The sequence below is a fragment of the Cricetulus griseus genome, chromosome 3 (genome assembly GCF_003668045.3).
Source record: "Cricetulus griseus strain 17A/GY chromosome 3, alternate assembly CriGri-PICRH-1.0, whole genome shotgun sequence".
Lineage (NCBI taxonomy): Eukaryota > Metazoa > Chordata > Mammalia > Rodentia > Cricetidae > Cricetulus > Cricetulus griseus.
Genome location: NC_048596.1, coordinates 101708678 through 101726743, shown reverse-complemented (window position 1 = coordinate 101726743; position 18066 = coordinate 101708678). Strand labels below are relative to the sequence as shown.

At 44.3% G+C, this 18066-nt stretch overlaps 1 protein-coding gene across 4 annotated transcripts in view; it reads left to right on the top strand.

Moving 5' to 3' along the window:
* The first annotated feature begins 1129 nt into the window (after window positions 1–1129).
* Window positions 1130–18066, top strand: part of Pak1 (p21 (RAC1) activated kinase 1) — a 121965-nt gene continuing 105028 nt past the window's right edge. For 2 of the 4 annotated variants that reach the window (XM_027407702.2, XM_027407701.2), the window contains exons 1-2: window positions 1130–1196; window positions 1322–1557. The gene's annotated coding sequence lies outside the window, so the exon portion shown is untranslated. Of the gene's footprint in view, window positions 1197–1321; window positions 1558–15854; window positions 15979–18066 lie in introns of those variants that run through there. The other 2 variants (XM_027407705.2, XM_035442381.1) reach the window with 2 other exon arrangements.

Here is an 18066-nt window from a genome sequence, read left to right as displayed (position 1 = left end):
AATGGATAGACAAAACAGGAATAGGCATATAGCAAGTTCCACCCTGAAATGAAAGGGAATTGTATCACATGCTACCACACAAATGATACTTGAACAGAAACAGCACAGTTGCAGAAGCACAGTTGCAGACTACCAAGAGAACCTTAATGCAATTGGAAAGCGCATTTAAAAACAGTTACTGATGTGTGCTGTACCACAGTAACAAGTTGGTAACCCAACCAATAGGGAGACTGAGACAGGAAGGCTGCAAGGAAAACTCTTCTCACAACAACACCAACACCAACACCAACACCAACACCAACAAATCAACCAAACAATACAGTCTAACCCTCTACCCTTGTCAAGTTTTAATAAAGTGTTAAAAGAATATTCACACTTGTCTGCAAAGGCAGTTAAAATACCCCTTCCTTTTCCAGCTATAGACAAAAGGATACATTTTCTTTTTCATTAGACTTGCAACAGGACAAGTGTGGAGGCAGATGTAAGGTTGTAGCTACAAGTTCACAGTCCAGACAGAGAAAAAAATCTCAGAACACAAGCAAGTCTACTGGCTATTTTTCTTTTTGGTTTAGAAAATACAGTAAATACACATACAAGATTAGCTTCATATTATTAATTACAAAGGATATAGTAGATTTTTTTTTTTAGAAAATAACTATGTAAAAGCTTTTTTGGCTTTAACTTTTAATATGGGGACTCTTAAATGCTAGCAGCCACATGAACACTTTGGGATTTGTAGTGTAGAGGAGTTGGGGGGGTCAAAGAGTCTGAGAATTGCTTCCCTGCCTTCTGGATGAATCACCACAGTCCCTTCCAGGACAGAGGGACTCCAGTGTGCACCATGACACTTCTGAGATGGAGTGGTCACTCCTGGAGCAGCTGGGTTATCTTTGGTCCACTATGTCTGCTGAGAAATTCTGGCCAAGGGTCAACAATATGTCTCTTGGACAGTGGTCCCCAGCAATTGGTCTTAGGGCCCACTTTTGGGATTGGAAGACAACATTCATTGCCCTCACTAGTGTCCTTAGAGGGAGTCAATAATCCTCTCTTTCAGTGACTCAGTAGCAAATTCATTCTGAGTCAGCCAGGAATTTGTAGGCAGTATTGCAGAGCCAGAGAAATCACAGCTGCTTCCAGGAACCAGCTAATCCCTGCCTCTCACCAAATCTAAGAAACCTGTGTCATTGTTTTTCCCAGTAAGTTAATGTTTTCTGTTATAAATTGTACAGGCTCATTAAAGAGTTAAAGGACTTTTTTTTTTTTTAAGTGCTTTGAAAAGGAAACTTGGTCATGATTAGTCCTGACTTTCTTATCTTGGCAGCTCTCCCTTTTAAAGTGGCCCTGCATACCCTCTTTCCAGAAAGTTCCAGCAAGCACTCTGCTCTGGTCTTAGGGATCAGAGCAAGGCAGCTGTTGGTCAGTCTAAAGGCATGTTAGGGAAGCCAAGGAGGGACACTGGGAAGAAACAGGAGGATATATGGTTCGGCTCTCAGAATATGTGTGAAGCCTCTCCCAGCTGCTGTCCAAAGGGTCAGAGAAGAAACGCAGGCTTCTGAGGTATGGGTGATACATTTCTTACTGTATTTTCTTAATGGTAAAATCTTAATGGTAAAATGGTAAAAAAAAAAAAATCCAATTAACGGCCCTAAGGAAATGATGAGATGTTTAGACAGCATGATGTGTCTACTATTATTCATGAGCCTTGGAAACAAACTAAGTGTTCATGATAAAAGGTTCATTTCAAAACTCTGTGGTTGTATATTCTATGCCGGCTAAGAAGAATAGGCACTCCCTTTAATGGCCCAGGGAAATTCTTGATGTAGAGTATTGGTAATAACCTATAAACTTGGCATAAATATTTGTTGGTTGAAATCTAAAAACATAAGGATAAGAATTTGTACCTACATATACCACATTCTCTATTAGGTAAATATTTTGTGACAAAGCAAAGAAAACTTAATCTTTAAAATGTTTTTCATTTATTCTTATTTTATGTGTATGTGTGTTTTACTTGCATATATGTCTATGTACTTGGTTCTTGGTTTGTACCCTCAGAGGACAGAAGAGAGGGCACTGTATCCTCAGGAACTGGAGTTAGGGATAGTTGTGAGCCATCATGTGGGCACTGGGAATTGAACCCAGGTCGTCTGAAAGAGCAGCCAGCACTCTTAACCACTGAACCATCTCTGCATCCCTGAAAACTTTATCTTAGATGTTGCCACTAATGTATGTCACCAGGAGAATGCTGTTTTTGTGAAGACACTGAGAAATGACCAGACAGCTATACACCCAAAGGGCTGGAAACTGCTTTGTGTGAAGCAAAGACAGGAATTTGGTTTAGTGCTTCTGAAAGGAGTGTGTGTGTGTGTGTGTGTGTGTGTGTGTGTGTGTGTGTGTGTGTGTGTGTGTGTACCTCGTGACTCTAGGCTCTCTCAAAATTGTCAGTTTCAAAGAAGTTTAATCCAATCTGGAAAACCAAAGAAGAGCTAGGTATCTTGTTAGACATACTTGGATCCAAATACATTGGCATCTGTATTTGAACTCTGCCCTTCTCTTCCCTCCCCCTTTTGTCTCTTCTCTCTTTCTCTCTTCTTTTTAAGATAGGGTCTTCTCACTTAACAGTGTGGCAAAAGAACAATTAATTTTTAAAACTTTATTTAGCTTTTTTTGTGTGAATGTGTGTGCAAGCATTCTTGAATGTCATGGTGCGAGTTTGGAGGTTAGAGGACAACTTTTAGTAGGGTGTTCTCTCTTAGCATGTGGGTCCTGGGGATCAAACTCAGGTTGAACTTGGGAGCAGGCACCTTTATCCACTGAGCTGTATTGATGGTCCAGGGCATGTTGGAAACCTGCTCTACCACTGAGCTCTGTTTCCAGATGTCCAGGATGGCATTGAACTCCTGGACTCAGGTGAACCCCAGTCTCTGCTCCAGCAGCTGAAGTTCTGGGTCTACAGAGCACAGGACAGTGCTGGTTCTCTTCCCATTTCTTGACTTCTTTTTCCTTTATTGTACTTCATTTAAAAAAATCTGCCAATCTGACTAGTGGTAGTGGTGCACACCTTTAATACTAGCACTTGGGAGGAAGAGGCAGGCAGATCTCAGCGAGTTCAAGGCCAGCCTGGCCTATAAATCAAGTTCCAAGATAGCCAAGACTGTTAAATAGAGAGAAACCCTGTCTCAAAAAACAAAAAATAACAACAAAAAAATCAACCAATCATGGAGCTGGAGTGATGGCTCAGCACTTAAGAGCACTTGACTGCTCTTCCAGGTACCCAAATTCAAATCCCAGAACCCACATGGCATCTCACAACCATTTGTAACTCCAGAGGATCCCACACTCTCATACAGACATACATGCAGGCAAAACAGCAATGCACATGAAATAAAAATAAATGAATCATTTAAAAATTAAAAAAAACTCTCTCAGGGTGTGTGTGTGTGTGTGTGTGTGTGTGTGTGTGTGTGTGTGTGTGTGTGTATGTGTGTGTGTGTGTGTGTGTGTGAGCAACACATGCCAACTCAGTGTTTCAAAGAGCAGTATGGGCCCAGGATTCACAGCAACTAATTGAAACTTGTTCTTGTTCCTGTCACATATGTAAATGTTATTCCTGCTCAAAGACAGCAAGAAAAAAATGAAAGCACTTGACATGGTAACATATCTGTCATCCCAGTACTTGGGAGCTGAGACAGAAACAGCTAGAATTTAAGGCTAGCCTAGGCTACATAGTGAGACTTTGTCTTAAAACCCAACCAGACAAAATACTCTTCTTGGCATTGTGCAGATTTATACTGTGGTGGAGAACCAGAGTACTCATACTATATCAGAAAGTCTAACATAATGTGTGACATCGGACTAACAGGAACCCAGGATGGAGCAAGTGGAGAGTCCTGTTGCTCTCCCAGTACTAATGTACTGATCAGCTTTGCCCTTTATAGTGGACCAGAGCTCACTCCCTATGTACTAATGAGCAGAATTCTTGGCTCCAGCTGCTGAACTGGACACATCACAGGGTAAAAATGCCTCACAAGGTCCCAAAGCCTCTGATCCAGCTGCTATTATCTTCCCAGTTCCTCTCCTAGGCCCAACTGTGGCTGCTGTTGGTAAAAGGCAGTTGGAAGAAGCACTTTAGAGAGTCACCATCTTCCTGGGTCTTGGTGTCCTCAAGTGTTGCCTGGTTCCCTCATAGAACCAGGTGGGAGAGGGAAAGTAGGGCTATATAGACAGCATACGAAGGATCAGTCCCAATTATCATTGTCATTATTGTGCTGTGGGTTGTCTGCTACCTATTTCTGTACCTCTATTCCAGCCCAGATTCAGTTCCATGGGGAGTGAAGACCTGGTACCCACCAGCCTGCCTGGTGAAGAGGCTCCTCAGAGGCTAAAGAATCAGGTTCTGGGTTCAAAGGACCCATATCAGTGTTTATTTTTAATTTTAGAGTGTATGTTAAACTTAAAATTAATGTTTTTACTTTCCAAGGGGTTTCTCTGTGGCTTTGGAGGCTGTCCTGGAACTAGCTCTTGTAGACCAGGCTGGTCTCAAACTCACAGAGATCCGCCTGCCTCTGCCTCCTGAGTGCTGGCATTAAAGGTGTGCGCCACCATTGCTATTTTCCATTCTTGCAAAAGCCATCTAGCTTGTTTATTTAGCATGTGATATGTGCATGTGGGCACATATATGTGCAGATGCATACACCTGTATGTGTACATATGGAGATGTACCTAAGGTATTCCCTTCAAGTGATTCACTGGCCAACAAGCCCACCAGGATCTCTTGTTCCATCTCACTAACTCTAAGGTTACAAATGTGCTAGGGCTGGAAAATGACTCATAGGTTAAAAGTGCACACTGCTCTTGCAGAGGACCTGAGTTTGGTTCCCAGAACCCATGTCAGGCAGCTCATTAACAGCTTGTAACTCCAGCTCCAGGAGATGTCAACATGTCTGGCTTTAATAAACACCCGCATTCATGTGCATTGTGATGGTTTGAGTGAGAATGGCCCTCCATAGGCTCCTATGTTTGAATACTTGGTTCCTAGTTGGTGGACTGTATAGTGAGCCGACCCATAGTCCATTAGTTTAAGATATCTTTATTCAGATAAACACCAGCCAAATGCAAGCCAGAGTGTGCCAGTGGCAGCACGGCAGACAGGTCAGAGAGAAGGGGCCCCCATGTGCCTTGCAGCTCCTTAAAAACCTATCGCTCATCATTCTGACCTCCCCTTGACCATGCCCTGACAGGTGTGGTCGGGCACACCTGTAGCCAGCCCTTAGGAGGCGTGGTTACGGTGTCTCCCTACAGGACTGTTTGGGAAGGATTAGGAGGTGTGGCCTTGTTGGAGGAGATGTGTCACTGGGGGTGCCTTTGAGGTTTCAAAGCCTAGACCATTCCCAGTGTTCTCTCTCTACCTTGTACTTGTTTACTGAGATGTGAGCTTTCATTTATTTCTGCCCCCATGAACTGTGACCTTCTGAAACAGTAAGCTCAGGCCAACACTTTCTTTAATGAGTTGAGTTGGTTGTGGTGCTTTGTCACAGCAATAGAAAAGTCACTGAGACACGCAATACCCCTCATACACACAATTTTAAATAAATAAATAAATAAATAGTAAAACACATGAATGTATACTACTACCCTTCACTTTTATGTGGATGCTGGAGATTTGAACCCAGACCTTCATGCTTATGCAGCAAGCCATTTTATTGAGCCATTGCCCCAGCCCCAGTCTAGTGTATTTTAACCACTCTTTTTATCAAAATTATTTCTAGTTCAAAAATAGATATTAACTTTTAAAAAAGTTTAAGGACTTGAAAGATGGCTCAGAGGTTAAGACTAAGTGTTGCTCTTGCAGGGGACCCGAATTCAGTTGCCAGTATCCACAGTGGCTCACAGCCCTCTGTAACTTCAGCTGCAGGGGACCCCACACCTTCTTCTAGATGCTGCAGGCACTTGTACTCACATTTGCATATTCACACATAGACAAACACAAGCATAGATAACTTTAAAATATAAAATACTTTTTGAAGTTTAAAAGACACAAATACTATCTGGGCCTGGTAGTCCATGCCTTTACATTCTAGTACTCAGTAGGATCTCTGTGAGTTTGAGGCTAGCCTGGTGTACATAGAGAGTTTCAGGACAGCAGGGCCACATAGAGAGGCCCTTTCTCACAAAACACAAAACAAAACAAGAAAATAAACAAACAAAAAATAAAAAGAAAGAAAAAAGAGAAAGAAAGAAAGAAAGGAAGAAAGAAAGAAAGGAAGGAAGGAAGGAAGGAAGGAAGGAGAAAAAACAACAAAAACCAAGATGTTGGCTGGGCAGTAGTGGCGTACACTTTTAATCCTAGCACTGGAGAGGCAGAGGCAGAGGGAGGTGGATCTCTGTGAGTTCGAGGCCAGCCTGGTCTATAGAGTGAGTTCCAGAACAGCCAAGGCTACACAGAGAAACTCTGTCTTGAAAAACAAAACCAACCAACCAACCAAACACCCCCAAGATGTTGGGCTAGGAAGATGGCTCAGTGTAAGAGTGCTTGCTTAGCATGAAGCTGTGGTTTTGGTTCTCAGCAATGAAAAAAAAAAAAAAGCAATAGACACTTCGACCCACCCTTATTTGTCCCTGGGACCTGTTTCCCAGCTGTTGAGGTTCCAGGACTGCCTGAGAGGGATATCATGTATGGGCCAGGTGCCTCAGCTCCTGCGCTGACTTTACTTCTTTTCCAGTCTGCTGCCCTGGCAGGAGGATAGTACCTTGGTGCAGTCACTTATCCTGCCTTCTCTAAAAACCCTGTTCTCAGAAAAGACTTATAGACTCATTCACTCTCAAAATAGACAGCAACAACAACTGGAGTAAAACACAAGGAGCCCTCAGCTCTGTAATACCAAGTACATCCATATTGAAACAGTCACACTACTTACCTGTGGAGGTTATATTACCTTCAACATTGAAACTGCGTGTCCATTAAGGCTCCCTATCTCCTTCCTCATGGCAACCACCATTCTCCTGTCTGTCTCTAGGAATCTGACTACTTTCCCTTGCATCAGTGAAATCATACAGAATTTATCTTTTTTGGCTGTCTTATTTCACATAATATAGTATTGCCAAGGTCCATCCATACTGTAGCATATGTCAGGATTTCCTTCCTTTAAAAACTATTAATTTTTTATTACATTTATTTATTTGTTTTGCTTGTATGTGTGTATGGGTGGGCACTGCGCATGCCGCAGCACACATGTAGAAGTCATAGGACAACTTTTGGAAGTCAAGATTTTCTGTTTCTACCATGTGGGTTCTGGGGCTCAAACTCAGTTTGCCCAGCCTGATGACAAGCACTTTTACCCACAAAGCTATCTTGCCACCCTTCCTTTTTAAGGCCGAGAAACAAATATTCTAGAGTGTGTCTATGGTGCACAATGCTTCTCCCGTCATCCTTTGATAGATACTTTGAATAGATATTTTGGATGAATACTGTCTTAGTTACTGTTCTACTGCTGTGAAGAGACACCATAACCAAGGCAACTTATAAAAGAAAGCATTTAATTGGGAGGGGGGCTTGCTTATAGTTTCAGAGGGTGAGTCTATTACCATACAGTGGGTAGGATGGCAGCAGGCAAGCAGGCATGGTGCTGGAGCTTACATCTTATCCACAAGTTAGAGGCAGAAAGAGAGACTGGAACTGGCCTGGGTTTGGAGTTTTCAAAGTGACACACCTCCCAAACAGTTCTACTAATTGGGGACCACCAATTCAAACAGAAGCCTATGGGAGCCATTCTTATTCAAGCCACTATAGATATCTTTGAGTTACTGTGAGTGGAGCTGCTATGAACATGAATATACAGATGTTGCCCTGAGATTCTGCTTGCAGCTCCCAGAAGTAGAATGCCTGGGTCATGTGGTAATCTTATTTAAAAATTTTGTTTAAAGACAGTGTCTAATATTGTAGCCAACACTAGCCTAGAACATGCTATTTAAAAGCTCAGACTGACCTCAAACTCAAATTGATCCTGCTGCCCCAGTCTCCTAATTAATAGGATTTAAAGTAGAGGGCCACCACATTCCATAATTTTAAGTTTTTTTGGTATGCATGTATGTGTGGTGTATTTGTGTGTGTGTGTGTGTGTGTGTGTGTGTGTGTGTGTGTGTGTGTGTTTGTGTTTGTGTTTGTGTGTACATGTTTATGTGGAAGCCTGGGGTTGACACTAGGTATCTTTGAGTATTGTTCTTTACCTTATATTTTGAGGCAGAGTCTCTTGCTGACTCCAGAGCATGAGGTTTTGGCTTTAGTGTCGCTAACCTGCTTACTCCGAGGATTCCCTGGACTCCAGTCCTCTTGTAAGAGCAGCATGTGCTGTTTACTACCCCTGAGCCATCTCTCCAACACTAATCCAGCCTCATTAAAACAAATTGTTTTTTAAAGACAGGGTTTCTCTGTGTAGCCCTAGCTGACCTGGAACTACCTCTGTAAACCAGGCTGGCCTCACAGAAACCGAACTCACAGAAATCCACCTGCCTCTGCTTCCTGAGTGCTGGGATTAAAGGTGTGTGCCACCACTGTTCAACTTCATTTTTAATTTTTGAAGAAAACATTTCTGTAGTTTTCCACAGTGGTGACACCATGTCGTAGTTCTGTGACTTTTCTGGGGGAGAAGTAAAAGAAACAACCATCTACCCTAAATAGGGAATGAGCCAAGAGACCAAAACAAGTCCAGCCTGGCAAACAATTGAGCTGCTTGGGGTTGGATGAAGCCTTAGTGCCTCTCAGGCAAGCCCTGCTCAGTTTTCTCCCCCATATACTCTAGCAAGTCTAAGAATAAGTGCAGCTGGGGCCAGAGGGTGTGGTGATTGGAATCCTGGGGGAGGGGCATGTGAATTTCTTGTGATCATCTTACTCCATCTCCTAGAGTGAATATTAACAATCCCATGACGGTAGATGTAGCATAGTGCTGGCCACATTCAAGGAGCAGCAGTGAACAAAGCTGTCAAAATGGAACAAAGTGAAGCCCACATTGGAAACTCCCGGAACACACTGTACCTCTGAAGAACAGCACCTGACTACAAGTTAAAGGGTCCCGAGAAAACACAGCTCACAAACACCAAAAGCAAACCAACCTGCTTCTCTTTCCCTTCACAGGACAGCTGGAGACAGGAGGTGCTGGCCTAGGGTTGATGACTCAAAAGCATTCAGTTGAAGATCTTTGTGATTTTCTTGGCCCTTTCCTCATAGTTTCAGGATGGTGGCGTCAGCTCCAGATCCCACATCTGCCTCTATGGAAAGAGGAAGAAGGAAGAAAAGACTCTATTAGGAAGCAGAATTTATTCCCAGAGTTCTTCCCTCCCTGCTGTCCTGTGTAGCTTCTATTTATTAGTTACAAACACAGCTTGAGACCGGTTTGTTTATTCGTATGGTTTCTGTGGGTCAGGTCTTGGGTGATGGCTTCAATAGATTCCTTTGCATGAGTCTGGCAAGTGGCACTGTCTTCAAAGGTTTCCAAGCTCCCTTAGGTTGTTGCAGAGATCATTTCCTTAAGCCTCAGAACTCACAGACGCATGCATCTTTTTTTGTTGTTGTTGTTTTGTTTTTTCCAGACAGGGTTTCTCTGTGGCTTTGGAGGCTGTCCTGGAACTAGCTCCTGTAGACCAGGCTGATCTCGAACTCACAGAGATTGGCTTGCCTGTGCCTCCCAAGTGCTGGGATTAAAGGTGTGTGCCACCAACGCCGGCGCATGCATCTTAAAGGCCTGAGTAATGGAGGTCAGGGAACAACTTTCAGGAGTTGAGTCTCTCCTTTTCCCAGGTGGGTTTGAGAATTGAACTCAGGTTGTCATGCTTACCAGCTGAGCCATCCAGCTGGACCATGTGTGTTCCACAGAGAAGATCCAGGAGCAGCTATATCCTTTATAATGAACTCACCTAGGATTTGATAAGTAAGTGCCATTCTTCACTGAAAGGTATCCAAGCCTTTTTGAGAAATGGCAATTTAAGTACTGGGTCAAAGAAAGTAGATGAGAGCCTAGGACGTCTCAGACCAGAAAGCAAGGAAGTGCTCAAAGAATAACAGGCATCTACCAAAAGCACACTAAATTCTACAACTATTTTGAAAAATAGTGTGGCTTATGAAGTTAAGTAGGTGCTTATCCTACAACACATCTATACTATTTTTTAGGTGTTTGTCCAATAAAATATAAGACATATGTACTTGAAGAATAATTATAGCTTTTATGTAGCTAAATATTTGAAATGTCTATTGATAGTTAAGTGGATAAACAGATTGTGATAAATATGTAGAACAGAAATACTATTCAGCAGTATAAATGGAAGCATAACTGGCAAGACGTGAATAATCTCAAAACATGAAGGCTAGTCATGTAGTTCATGGTAGAGTGCTTGCCTATAAAGCACAAGGTCCTGTGTTCAAGCCCCAACGTGGCAAAAATATTATGAAAGAACTGGTCACAAAGAAGTATTTACAGAATAAAATTTTAGAGCAAGCACAACTAACTCATAGTAACAGTAAACAGGTCATTGATTGCAGGGATGGGGATAGGGGGTTAGGAGATTGACTGCAAAGGGGCAAAGGGAGCTTTCTGGATCAGATGGGCTTTGTTGGTGTTTATGAAGATAAACATTTGTCACTTATGAGGCAAATATTTAAAATGCATGCCCTTTGTTTTACACAAGTTCTATCTCAATATTGATAGTTTAAAAAACCTGAACAAAAGATTCTTTCCTAAGGAGTGTACCCAAGCTGGACACAGTGGAAGCAGGAATATTAGTTCAATGTTGGCTTCAACTACATAGTAAGTCTGAGGACAGCCTGGGCTTCATGAAACTCAGTTTGAAAAAACAGTCAGGTATGGTAGTGCACATCTTTGATTCTGGCACTTGAGATGCAGAGGCAGGTGGATCTCTGTGAGTTCAAGGCCAGCTGATCTAGACAGCCAATTCCAGGCCAGCCAGATCTGTATAGTCAGACCCTATCTCAAATCGAATCGGCCAAACAATCAATCAAGCAACCCAAAAAGCTATAAACATATGCACAGGTGTTCAGCTACCTTAGCAATCAAAAGAATGTAAATTAAAGCAAGAACACACTATCACACAATGAACTGCCTGTAATAAATAAAGACTGCTAATCCCGAATTGTTGAGGTTGTGGAGTAATTAAAAGTCACACACCTTCCAGATAGGATCGTAAACAAGGTAGGTATTATCTACTAAACTTGGCTTATAAAATGAACCTCTAAATGAAACCTAAGAAGTCTGAGACAGACTCTGATTTCAGCCGAAGCCTTGGAGAGTTCCAACTCTCTGTACACTGTGACATTGACCTAATGTCCACCACAAACCTTCCTCACTCTCCTGCAGGGACTTCTCTGATATCAGATTGTAAGATGAACTTGCAAAGAAAGCCATTAAGTCTAGGGGCACCAACAGCCTAGGGGACAGCCCTCAGGTGATGAGGAATTCCTGCAGTAGATTTCAGGTTGTCTCTTCCAGGAAGCCCTCTTCATGTTTCTCTAAGGTTCCCACATAGTCCCCATTGGCTTTCCCTCTTTTCTACACCTCTTCTGTTTTCTGGAATCACCTCCTAAGTGAATGAAATATTTCCAAGTATTTATTGAAGGCTCTGATTTTTTTTTTTTGGTACCCAAAATGACTCTACTTTTAGATGAAGTCCTGGAACTTAGTAGTCACTGATCAGATGGCAAAAAGGGTCCCATTGTTGACAGCTGAGTAGTGATAAAGCCCCTGGCACACCTTATCAACCTAAAGGCTAAGGCTCTTTGCCTGATGCCAGTACTGGAAGCACAAGTGGAAGGAAGACATTAAATCATGTCATAGGTATTGACAAGATGGTATGATGGGTAAACATGCTTGCCACCAAGCCTGGAGATCTGAATTAATGTATGGAACCCCACATGATAGAAGGAGAGAAATGACTCCTGAAAGTTGTCCTTTGTCCTCCACACACTCACTATGACATGCTCCCCCACACATACACAACAAATAAATAAGTAAACGTTAAAAAGAATTAAGTCCTCTCATAGCCCTAGCCTAGCACAGGATTCTCAATCTTTTATTCATTTGTTCTTATAAGAAGAAGGAAGAATTAAAGTTGTCCTAGTTAGGATTTCTATTGCTGTGATGAAATACAAGGGGTAAAAGCAAGTTGGAGAGGAAAGAGTTTATTTGGCTTACACTTCCACATCATAGTCCATCACTGAAGGAAGTCAGGGCAGGAATTCACAGGTCAGGAACCTGGAGGCAAGAGCTGACGCAGAGGCCATAGAGGAACTCTGCTTTCTGGCTTGCTCTCCATGTCTTGCTCAGCCTGATTTTTTACAGAACTCAGGACCACCTGCCCAAGGGTGACCCAATCCTCGATGGGCTTATCCACCCCCACAATGGATCACTAATTAAGAAAATGCTCTACTGATAGCCAGATCTTCTGGAGGCAGTCTCTTAATTGATGTTCCCTCCTCTTAGATGATTCCAGCCACAAAAGCCTTCCTATTCAGATAAATTAAATATTAAATAATAGAATTTTTATCAAACAGTACCGAGCCACACCATTATAATATCTAAAATTTTCTGCCTGTGTGTGTACTAGATGGCCATAGAGAAATTTCAGCCCTGCTAAGAGAGTGCTCTAGCACTTGAGTGATATAGGGGCAGTGTCACAATCTCATGTAGTTGGTTGTGTTTTGCTAGCAATCTTGAGCGTCTTGAAGAAAATTCAGGCTCAGGTTGCTCACTCACCTATCAAATCAGGACATAATGTGAAATCCAGAAAATCTCCATGGAAGACTGAAAAATAACAAACTCCTCTTCTTTGGAAGCTGGGAGAACAGATGATGATGATGATGAAAGTGATGTCCTGAATGAGGAGCTGTGTGTGAAGTGCCATGTCTCTGTAGTCCCAGCACTCAGGGTGCTGAGGCAGGAGGATTTTGACTTTGGGGCTAGCTTTGACTGGGCTATATAGCAAGACCCTGCCTCAAAAACAAAGAAACATGATGTAATAGGGTGCTAGAGATGTCTTGATTATTTGCTTTGGCAGGGTTTTAGGGATTGCATAGCAAGCGGTATCTAACCACCGGGGTAGACACATTAGAGTGTGTCTACCTCTAGCAAGCACTCCTTCCACTTTATTAACATTAGTCCTGCTTTTGATTGGAGATTAATTTTTTTTTGACTGGGGTACAAGTTAGTACATGTGTAGTGGCCTAAAACAATATACTTTTGCTATTTTACAGTGATGTAGTTCAGAAGTGCAAAATGGATGTGTGTGGGTTGAAATCAAGGTGCCAGGAGGGCCGAGTTCCTTTCTGGAGGATGCAAAGGAGGACTTGTTTTCTTGCATCTTTTGAAATCTGGTCTGAGAAGCAGAGCAGTTCCTATCTCAAAATCCTTATTTAATCTTATCTACCAAGTGCTTTGTCATCGGGGGGAACCATACTTACTGTTCCCAGTGGTCAGAATATTAATAGTTTGGAAGAGCTCCTATTTGCCTGCTGTGGAGACAGTGCAAAGATAGTGTAGATTAAGGTAAATATCCTGAGTTCTGATTCTAGGATAAATTATGCTCTATGTGTATGCCTCAGTTTCCCCATCAAAGGGCAAGAGGAACAGTATGAAACCTCAAAGGGTTGTGAGAGGTTTGTTTAGGGAGATAGTTTTAATGAGGTGCCCAGAACAGTAGCACACAGTAAGCATTTATTAAATACATTTTTTGGATACACAGGCTCTGGATCTCAGCGATTTGCCTGACCCTGCCTCTTGAATGCTAGGATTAAAGTCCATGCCACCCCCAGGCTATGAAATATATTTTTAGTAGATCAATTGATGCTATGTAACAAGTACCAATCCGACTTTGGGAGTTACAGATAGGAATATGACTTGTGGGACTGATGGAGTCAGGTGTACAGTCACAGTTACTACACCTTGTACTGCTTGGTATAAAGGGTCAGGCGAGGTGGTGCACTTGGGAGGTTGAGGCAGGTGGACTGTTCCAAGTTCTAGGCCAGCTAGGCAAGAATCCTGAAAGAGAAAGAGATGGGGTGGGGAGGATATTGTTAAGTTCAGGGGACCTTAGAAATATTAGTCAAATTCTTAAATGAATGCAATATTAGCATTTCACTTTGTAGGATGAATAGCTGTCCTCCAGTCAGATAAGGAAGGACAGACTCCCTGATAGGAAGACAAGTGTTAAAAAATGTATGTCAGGTAGTGTTCTGATACAGTCGGAGCAAAGGTAGAATGTAAGATGAAGCCAGGAAGGCTGGTATAAGCAGCCGGCCTGTTCCTGCTGTGTTAAAGTTTGGACTTTATCCTAAAACAATAAAGTCTCTCAGACTGTTTAAACAGAAGAAGGAGATCATTAGTTTCGTAGCTTTATAAAAACTCCTCTGGAGATCAGAGAGCATACTTGGGTTAGATTTTGAGAGACTAAAGGTTGCTTCTGTTGCCCAGGTGATGGTGGTGAATAGAGACAAGGGCAAGGGCTTGACAACATTTTTGCTGCATTTACAAGCCAGAAGCCCAATTTGAAATGAATGCTGAGAATGAGGATGTGACTTAGAGGGCTGCTGGATGGTGGTTCATTAGCTGAGAACAGGAAGGGAAAAGGACACCAGAAATACCCATTATTTTCAATCACACTTCATGCTGAACTGCAGCTATTATTATTACTATTACTGTTAATTATTATTATTAATTGTTGTAAAGCTGAAGCTTAGAGAGGCCAAGTTAGAATAGCCAGGTGTTGTTTACTGTGAATAAATTATGGATTAGGAATTCGAAGGCTTAACTTGAACATCTGTGTGTGTGAAATAAGGCTCTGAGTTCCAGCTCAGTTACTGTCTCGGTTTTGGACTCACCGAAACTGAAGTACAGCAGGGCGTGCAAGTAACGAATGCTGTTTTACAAGTATTGAGAAATACAGAATCTGAGCTCAGGAGAGAAGTTTGCGTCAAAAGTGGGAGAAAAGCTGGGAAAAGAGCCTATTTCCTCCTCCCCACGTGAATTCAGTATAGTTTAAACGTCTCCGCTATTTCTTCCCGCACCCTTACCTTACCCAACCTATCTCTGCTCAGACTACCAACCCCAAGACAGACCTAAGAGTAGATGTCTGTGGCTCGGTGATATCCCGAGTTTTTACACATTCAGCTCTTGGACAGCTAGGGGATGCAGAGGTGCTTTGTAACCAAGGGGCTACCTGCGTTCTACTCTGACCACACTCTAACCATCTTACGTAGCACCCAAACTTTCAAGGAAAACCGCTGGTTCCAAGGGGGAGGCTGTTTGGGCTCACAGCAGAAACCCGGCCCCAATGACGTCACGTGGCAGCCAGGTGATCCTCGGCCTTTAGCGTCAAGCGCTGATGACGTCATCCCGGCGCTGGGCCTCTCCCTCTGGCCTTGTTGTCCTGGTTTGCCTGGGTCTGTCCGGCGCTCCCGCCCCCTCCCACCTGCGGGGGGCGGAGGCCCGACGGAGGGGGCGGGCCCGAGCCGAAGGAGGCGGGGCCGGGGCGGGGCTGCTGGGCGCGGCGGCAGCCAGCCCGGCTGCATACAATAGCAAGGTTGCGGCTGGGGCCGAAGGTGCGGCCGCACGGTGGGCGCCTCTCACCGCTTCCCCACACTTTCCCGTCCCATTTCACCCTTAGGCTGCACCGGGTCCCCTCCGCGATCACCAGCTCTTCGCAGTCGCTTCTGCCCCGTCGGAGCCCGCGCTCTCCACAGTCCCCTCAGAGAACGCTCCCCTCAGCGAGCGCACCCCGCCCCCTCGCAGTCCCAGCGCGCCTCCTGCTCCCCGCGGCCCGCAGCGGCCCGCCCTCCAGACCCCGGGCCTGAGGGAACCGGACGGGAGCTGTGTGAGGAGAACGCGGGGCGGCCCCCCGCGCACACTCCCGCGCTCTCTCCGGGCTCGGCCGCCGCCAGGAGGAGGAGGAGGAGGAGGAGGAGCGGAGCGAGCACCGAAGGTGAGAGCCGCCCCCCTCCCCGCTCGGTGCTCCCCGCATCGCGGCGTCCGGGCGAAGGCGCGGGGCTGGGGAAGGAGCTGGGGGGGGGGGGTGGCGGGCAGGGGCGCCAGGTGAGCTGAGGCAGGCGCCGCCCCGCGAGGCCGACCTCTCCCTTCGGGCCAACAAAGGCCCCCTGTGCCAGTTCCCGATGCGCAGCCGGGACACTGGGGGACCCCGAGGGCGGGCTCTGGCGTGGGAGGCCCACAGGTTTGTGTCCCGGACTGACTCCCTCCGGAACTTCGGGGTCCTGGGACGCTAAAACTGGTTCGCGACGCAGACGTTTAGGAAAGCAGTGCGGTTTTATTCACCGTGGTCCGTCTGGGTTTGGGAACCACTTTTCGGGTTCATCGTCTTGAAAAATAAAGACTGGTAGTAAATGACTTGTCCCTCCCCTCCTCCACTCCAGGAGTACCCAGTAACTTGGGAAGTTCCGCACAGACTTGGAAAGGAGAAGGAGAATCATAGTTTTTTCACTTCCATTATCATCCCATTTCAAAAAGGCAGAATTATTCCCAACTATCACTAGCTATCTTGGCTCTTTTAACGGTAAACAACAATACTGTGAGTGTTTTGGAAGAATACTGGACAATTATTGGGTGATCTTGTAACCTAAGTTCCTTATGTTAAACCCCTTGGATAATTATCTTACCCTTTACAATATTTCCAGAAAAGGTTAATAATCAAGTTACCACTTTTAAGAATCGTTCTTGAAAAAAACTTTTGTCCCTATGTTTAAGGGTGTCTCCTTCCTGTCAGGAAGAAAACAGCAGTATGGAGATGCCTCATTAGGCATCACCCCCTTCCTGTGTGACCTTGAACGGGTCACCTCCAGCCTTAAAGTTCCTGGAGTTTGCTATTGATCTTCAGAAATAAGCAACTAGCTAGCAATCATCTACTCATCTTTCAAGATTCCACTGAAGAATACTCCCCACTGTGAAGTCTTTGCTGGCATCCATTCTGTCTCCTTCCTGGTGAAACACACTTCTCTCTATTGGGGCTCCCAGAAGCCCACACAGATTTCTTCTGACTGCACTGGCCTAAACCATGCATGCTCGAACACACAACACACCTCATCTAGAAGCCACCTCTCAAAAGAGTTTTGGCAACTCGGACTCCTCAACACTTCCTGAAGCTTATTCATATTCTTACCTACTACATGAACTCATGGCTTGGCCTGATGAATTTGCTTATTTATTCACCTGTTTATCCAACATTAATACTAAAATCTGGAGTGCTGTAATGGGTCAAGCTGCCTGCTGAGGTCTATGTGGATTTGAAGTGTATCAATACAGTCAGTCTTTGCTCACAAGACCAAGAGCTCAAAGTTTAGTGGGTGAGGTAGACATGTAAACAATGAAAGCCCTCTGGGGGACTCCAGTTGTACAGGGAATAGTGTGCAGTAATTGAGGTTGCTGGACCTGTCTTACAAGTCTTGTCCTGGCCAAAGCAAGTCCTTAGGGAAAGTGACTGGCCCCTCATCTATAAGAGTGCATTTGATACAAAGCTTATCCAGTTCAATTCAGTATGTATTTTCTGAATACCTGTTTTGAGGCCTTGTGCTAGGTTTGCAGGAAGCTATGCACCTTGAGAGGGTCTTTGTAAAACAAAACTGGTCATATCAGTGCTTCCTACTCCCCACCCCTCTCTTTTCACAGTTGGAAGGATCATACTTTTTAGGACAAAATAAACTGGAGCCCAGACCATTACCTGCTTTTGTAGCCTTTAAGGTTATCCTCCACCTGCCTTTTCTCATCTCTTTTTTGTGTGCTGCTTTGCCTGGAGTGCTGCTTTCTACCTCTTGCTTGCCTGTGGAGAGTTCTTTGTTGGATCTCTGAGAAATAGTCCCTCTTTTCTCCTTTCTTCTCTAGGAATGAGCTGATCTTTAAAGTCCTCTTTTGGTAATCTAAGTTGCAGTTAGAGTTTGCACCTTCCTTTTCCCTTTAGCCTTTGCGTGCATCTTCCCTCTCTTCCTCCCTGCCTCCCTGTCTCCCTCCCTCCTTCCCTCCCTCCTCTTGTGACACTAGGGATCAAGTGTCCTACTGCTCAGCT